This window comes from Poecilia reticulata, linkage group LG11 (assembly GCF_000633615.1).
Source record: "Poecilia reticulata strain Guanapo linkage group LG11, Guppy_female_1.0+MT, whole genome shotgun sequence".
NCBI lineage: Eukaryota > Metazoa > Chordata > Actinopteri > Cyprinodontiformes > Poeciliidae > Poecilia > Poecilia reticulata.
In genome coordinates this window covers 23,651,269-23,658,926 of record NC_024341.1, presented here as the reverse complement: position 1 = coordinate 23,658,926, position 7,658 = coordinate 23,651,269, and positions in this window count along the sequence as shown.

The window sequence follows — 7,658 nt, the reverse complement described above, 5'->3', positions numbered from 1 at the left end:
AGCTACTGGGAAGAGGACGTCTTGTACAAAGTTCTTGAAAGACTCTGTTATCATCCTGTAGTGCTGAATTCCATTAACACTGAAGCTGCTTTTGATTCAGCAAAGTGGAGTTTTATTTCCAGGTATTCAGCAGACCTATCAGGATTCCTTTTCGTATTGCTCACGGCCAGCCTGTTTCATTTGTATCAACAGTTTCCTTTGACTTTGCAAAAGCTGTGGCCTTGTAGTACAAAGAAAGAGAGTATTGAGGTTTTTGACATTATGCACCATTCATTTCAATAATATTTCTAATCAAAATGTTCAGTGTGAGCAATGACTCTCCCTCCAGTTAACATATTTGTGTGTTGTCTGATGTATTTAACTTGAGAAAATGTACTGTCTTCTTYGATAGTAATTATTTTTGCTTTCAACTTGAATTGTATGTTTCTGCATGTAGTTTTTAGCAATRACCACTAAATTKAATCTGTAATTTTTAGCAGTGGCTGCTAAAGTTTCTCACTTGAGGCACAAGAATTTATATACCGAACATCTTATTTGCCTTCTAAACTACAACACATTTAATCTTTGTCTGTCTTTTTGTTYTTGCTTTAAATCTAGAACCATCCATAAAGACTTTGCACTAAATGTCTGAAATTAGACCCACTGAAGGCAGTCGCTCCAAAATAACACCGCCCATAGAGGTTTGGGGTTTCACTCGCAGCTGCATTGATGACAGTCCCTGCTGAATACCAACATGAAAGCGGAGCAGGAAGTTCCTTGTGATTTGGATGCAGCTTTTGAAAGAGTGATGATTCATTCCAGGGGAGTAATTAAACATCCTCGTCAAACCTTTATTGCTCGGCTTGACTCAAAACAAGTCAGTAGGTGTACCTTCAATGGAACTGCGTACATCAATGACATCAAATCTAACATTTTAGAAGTCTGCAATTTTCCCTTTGCAAACTTTAAAAAATTTAGGAAGCTGTTTTAAAGAGGTACTTGGGTACTGAAGGAACGCCGGGTGGTTGGCTCCTTTGAAGCAAAATATAAAGAAATTAGACGGGACTTTTCCACAGTACAGCAGACTTTAATTTGTGTGGATATTTCAGAATGAATCAAAACCGGATAAACAAAGGAGTTATCTCCCACAGAGCAGTCTGCCTCTGTACTGCCTGCAGTGTCTCATTTGTAGTCCAGGCTTTTCCTCCTGGACTTGGCAGCATCGCCATGAAACACATTGTTCTGTTTGGGACTTTTTAGCTGCACACTCTCATAAGAGCGTTTGTCTCACACTATGCCATTTTTGTCAAATCAGAGCAGACCAGACCATTCTGGCAGGAGGAGCCAGGACTTAAAATACAGGCCTTTGATTTTTTTCTAATTGTATGAAAAGTGCTAGATTTGACTTTGCATCTTGAGAAACAAAATGAAAAGACATACCTCTTTTCATTCATCAGCCCTCGTATMTAAATTAGTCACCAGYAGGTGGCTCATGGTTTCAAAATAAGTTAGTTTCCTAAAAATTAAAATACTATTTGCTTTTGTGTGATTGTTTGCTTCTTTTWGTCCTTATTTTTCATATTTTGTGTCAAGCTTGTGTTACGAACTGATAGTTTTAGCTGTTCCTAATGACATCACTTCTATAAAATGTGGGTTATGTTACTATCATCAGGAAAACAAGGCAAGGTATGCATTAAACCGATTCTGTGTTGTGATTGACAATTTCACAATCAATTGAAAGAATTCAATTTGATATCAGGATATCAGGAGTATTAAAGGAGGAGCTGCGTTTTGAAGGCGGGGCTGTGGCCACCCAGGCGTTTTGCACAGCTGAATGGTTGCCATGGGAGATTAAAGGATTTTTCAACAATGAATGAAAGAGGTATGTTTTAGATGAGGGAATAAAATTATAACATGATGTAAAGCTCCAAAAAGTCAACTGTAGTTAATACTGCTCCTTTAGAATAACATRCTAGTGTGTTGGTATGCTCAGGGTGAGACTGCATAATGTTTTTACTGATATATACATTTCAAAAGCATATACATAATATTATAATTCCTTGGTATAATTCTGGGCTCCCTGTTGTCTATAATAATATGYTGCAGTAATCAACTTTATAAGGTTAATACCAGATTAAAACGATGCAAACTTGTCTTTCTGAGTAAGCAGGAGCTCTTTAGGGAAGGGTCTCCCTCCCCCTTTTCCTCCCTGCTACGATCTGTTCAATGGCAGCTTGATGAATGGGAGGAAACAGGGAGGATGGAGAGTGCAGCAGTGCCAAGTGATAATGCAGTGTCATCAGTTACCTTGACAACTGCAGCCTCTGCGTCGAACATGTTAATTATGAATTTTTGGTTGAGGAAATTAGCAAAAGTCTTGTTCCCKGTTCTCTGCCCGGCCTTTCTAGCTCAGGACTTTATTTATTTATTTGCTCTCTGCTGACTTCAACAACAAGAGAGGAGATACAATATGCAAATCTCTACAGCACTCTGCCTCAAGCACTGGCTTATATTCCTCGGCAAAGACAAGTAATCCGGATGCAAACSCTGAAAACAGCATGCAAAAAGAAATCTTTTTCCAAAGACAAAAGCAAATAAATCTTTTTTTCATTTGCATATTTCTAGTTAATTGGTTTGAGCCGATTTTGTATGAATGAAAAAAGCCGCAGAGCTTTTTAAATCTTCGCAGCAGCAGGTAGGTCAGTTTGGCAACCAGCTCACAGGCGTGATGATGGAAAATTACTGATTGAATAAGTGACCCGCAGGTCAGCAGGCAGTGAACAAAGCASCAGAGTGTTTTATGTCGGTGGCTGTTAACGTGTCAACCTTTTCAGCGCTCAGATGTCAGTGTTAAGTGGGTTTCTGCGCTTTCAAGGCTTGGAGTGAATGAGTTGCCCTTTGCAAACAAATTTCCCTCATTATATCATATAAACACATGCATCARGCCTGTGTCCTGCTTTACATGCAAATAGAAGAATCTATTTTGTAAGATCGAGTCGTGGCATTTATTAGAATGACATTTCCTTTAGATATAACACACATAACACATAACAATGATTTCATCTAATTTAATTGCATTTTGATGGTCATACCGGCTTGCTGTGCTGTTCGTTTTAAATCTTTAAACTGCATTAAATTTGAACTACGGAGGATTTTTAAAAAATRTGTTATTATTTATTCATGTTTATGCAAATGAATAATTATTTAAAGGCAAACGTGTCCCTCAGAGCTTCTCCTCAGGTTGTGTGAGTGCAGCCACGGAAGAAGTGGGARCGTAATGAATATTTTAGTAATGAATASTTGAATACATTTGCTTTGTGAAAGTTTTAGACAGCTGTATTTCTGTCCATGATTTGATATTTATACGAGTCACCTATTTAAAGAAACTTCATCCTTTTATACTTTTGATTTTATAAGGCTGGCTAGTTAACATGAACATATTCTACCTCAAGTTATACATGACATTTTAAATGTCTCATTTTTACCATTCATATCTCGTAAATATTTAGAATTAAACTATTTAAACTGTTTTCAAAAATCATATACCTATCTGGTTACAGGTTGCTATGTATTCATTGAAACTCTGTGCAAAAGACAAAAACAGTTAAARTATCCTAAATTAAATTCAAATGGACTTTGTTTACAAGTTTGCTCACTTCTGGAGGCAGCCAMTTTTATTCAAGAGTAACACAGTAAAATGGGCTCAATACAAATGCATGCCACACTTTTCAGATTTTGTTGCCTTCCACTTACCAGTTACTGTTTGTTGTGTAAATAGATAGCGACCTTACATGAACAGCTAATTGTGTGCAAGTAATTAATAAAAAAAAAATTATGTATCCACAAAATATGTATAATTTTATACAAATGTTTTTAAGCTGTTACATAATATGCAACATTTTACCAAACATGGTTTCAGGAATGTTTTSCTCTGAGACTTTAAATCTCTGCTCGTTAGCAAAAAAGAAGAGGTTAAGATTGATGTTTTTTCATCATTTTGCTTTGGGATCRGATTATACATTCCTCAAAATACATACAGTCAAGATGCTTCTCATAACCTGATGTATCTCTGGAGAGGTTTTTCTTCAASAACTTGTGATTTTTTTTTGGCATTTAAATTTTAATGTTAACATAATGTATAATATATTACCACTACTAATGTGGCTCTTCAATATTTATAACATACCATTAACTTCAGAAAACCATGAGCTGAGAAGCGAGCGACCTCATTTACACTGTTTAAATCTCAGCATCCTCACTAGATGAAATCATGTTCCTCCAATCTGCTGTTTTGTCCTCAGATAGACTCCTGCCAGCTGCTTTCAAGTGCGCCTTCCGTTTTCATGCAGATGAATATTTTATCTGTGCGGCTGTAGGTTTGAGAGGAAAGCGCGCCGCTGAACTCGGGTCAGCAGAGAGGAGGCAGYGGAGGAACCGCAGATGGACGGGCTGCATGATGGTCTCTGCAGGAAACAGCCAGAGGAGTTGGCGCGTATCGACCCGACGGTTTGCCAGCTGTTCCCTCACCAAAGGCAGCTCTGATGATCTTCTAATTTAGACCTTCGCAGCACATATCACAGCTCGCAAATGAAAACTACACACGGGCAGATGAAGATATTATTGAAGTGGCAGCTCCATGGAGATCAGAAGTGGCAGTCGCTCATGTTCACCATGCCTGCTGTGAATTTTAAAGCCATCCTATAGCACCAATGGATGAAGAGTCGTATTAGACTCAGGATTTTCTCGGTAAGGAATCGTTTCTGTTCAACAAACTGAATTAAAGATGACATTTGAGAGTTCATCTGCATCCGCCAGAACCCAGCGCTCACAAGGAGGTTTTGACTCAACACTCATTTGCTGTCATGTGTCATAATTAATCATTTACAGCATTCATAAATAATAAATGTTAAATATTTCCTAATCACATTAGAAAATCCACTGCTTGTTGTAAAAACAGATTTACACTCAACCATGATGTGAAACCTAAAACTGGTTTGCATGCTGGTTAATTTTAAACACTGTCTGACCGACTATTTACATCATAATGACATTTTATAAACATCCCCATGCTAAATGCTTAAAAATAATCATTAATAACTTTGTTTACTTGAATAAATGATCATTTCTCATCCCTCCATCCAGTTTTATTTTTCAGAAGACAGATTTACAGTTTTTAAATGTCCAAACCTCTTGTGAAAAGACTTGAAGATGAATGAACTCCTGTGTTATCACTGCAGAATCTGGACTGTGTTTATTTCACTCTCTGGTAATTACTGTATAACTCCGAAAAGATTGGTGTCGTTCTAAAATGTGTCCATCTCAAGTTATACACAAACTTTGCAGCTTTAYARCCCAGCTGGTCTGATCCATTCGAGGATTTAAATTTACACAAGATACATTTATGAATGAGCTACTTGGATACAAAGCAAGRAAAACCATCTTAATTTTAAATTTACATTTACAGAGATGTTATTAAATGCTCATTTCCTTACCCAACAATACAATAATAACAGACATGGGTCTTTAGGGTAGATGGTGATTTCCTTTACTTAGTTTATCTTTCTTATTCCAAAAATACTTGGAACAAAATGAATAAAAAATGTATTAAAASTAACAAGAATATAGTTTTATGTMAAATTTAGCAGATAAATGGTCTTTTGTAAAATGACCTTGGGTTTTTTATCTGATCAACGGAAAGTCAAATTCACATCAGAAACTTCTCTCTCATCACTAGTGAGAACACGCTAGCTGAGTGTTTCCAAGATTGAAGCAGAATAGAATAATGTCTGTAACTTGTCACACTTGCGATATTTCTGAGAGCTTCRGTTGAAACTGCAACAAGAGAAAACTGGAAAGAGAAAGCAAAAAGGTCAAGAGAGAGATTCGGTTTTTTTTTTTTCTCCAAGAGCAAAATTAGAGCGTGTGGAGGAGGACAACGTTGCAGAGCAGATATGATTCAGAGGGGGCAGCGTGATGGGAGGCACATCGAGGAGAAATGAACCTTTAATGATCCCCCCGGGGATCCAGTCCGGCTGACAGAGCGAGACGAGGAACCATTCTGTTGTTCTGCTTCAACAAGAAAGTTCAAACTCGCAGGATTCATCCAGCCAACAATGTAGTATCAGGAGACGCCTCGACTGTTTTCCTCCGGCTTTCCTGAACCGCCCCTCCGCCCCCCTCAGTCCCTAACTGTCTCCTCTGGACAGGAAATCAGTAACATTCCCCAGAGGCCCTCTGCAGTCAATACGGCTGCATGGCTGGCAGTGTGGGTGAAGAATCATCTACAAGACTTAAGACCCAAGGATTTGATCTGGTTTAGAAGTCGTTGCCTTTCAGAGAACAGAGCAAACTATCGATTCATAAGCTTTAATTAAACTATTCATGAGTCTACAGGTTGCATGTTCTCCCTGTGCATGCGTGGGTTTTCTCCGGGTACTCCGGTTTCCTCCCACAGKCCAAAAACATGACTGTCAGGTTAATTGGCCTCTCCAAATTGTCCCTAGGTGTGAGTGTGTGTGTGCRTGGTTGTTTGTCCTGTGTGTCTCTGTGTTGCCCTGCGACAGACTGGCGACCTGTCCAGGGTGACCCCGCCTCTCGCCCGGMACGYYAGCTGGAGATGGGCACCAGCAACCCTCCCGACCCCACTGAGGGACAAGGCTGTAAGAAAATGGATGGATGGATGGGGTCTACAGGCATTCACAGGGAAATCAGATCGATTCAGTAAAATGTTTACTGATGAAAACATTATTAATTAAAGAAAGTATAACAATGGAAAAGCGATTGGGATTGGCTTGCAGGCGAACATCAAAACAAATGTTATGATTCTTTATGGAATCCCTGTGATGAAAACATTAAACAGAAACTTTTGGCCACATTTGGACAAAAGGAATAAAAAGGCAGAAAAATATCTTGTATTCCTGACGCAAAATGACCGAAAATGTTTTCTTCACAATAAACAGTTGCTAAATCGATGCATTATAGTTGAAAACTGTAAAACTGTCACCAGATACTGAAAAGTTTTGGTGCATCTGGTCCAGCTGGGAGCATGCATGGACGCTCCCAATGTTTCTGTGCATGCAGAGCCATGAGCTTCAGCTTTACGCTTGGATTGGACTAGACCGAATAAAAACAATTGGGCTGAAACAGAACGATGTTTTCAGCTGTTTTATGCAACAAAGGGCTGCCTCCTGTTGGGGTTGGACTTTTTATACTTATTTGTTTAAGGTTTTTACATTTTTTTCTATTTTTTTTATATGTTTGCACCAGATGCCAAAACAAATCCCTGCATGTGAAAACRGAAGTGGCAATAGATCTTTCTAATTTCTGTGTCTAAATACACAACAACCAAAAAATGTTGGATTTTACATCATCAGTTGCCATGGCTACCAACATAAAGATATACACARATGTAAAATTTATAAGGCCCCTTACAGATTTCCTTCACTTTTTTCTTTTTTGCGTATTTCAGATGATCAAACAAATATTTACGTAAAGCAAAGATGACAGGAGTTAATTTATAATGCAGTTTGTGGAGTTTATTATGTYAAACAATCTAGTCGTGTCTGAAACATTTCTGAAGGTTTGGGACTCCAGCAGCACACAGAGCTGCTTTATGCAACAAAGGCAGCCAGTTCCAGTGACTCCCTTTGTTGAGAGACTGGAGCCAAGAAAATTGGTTC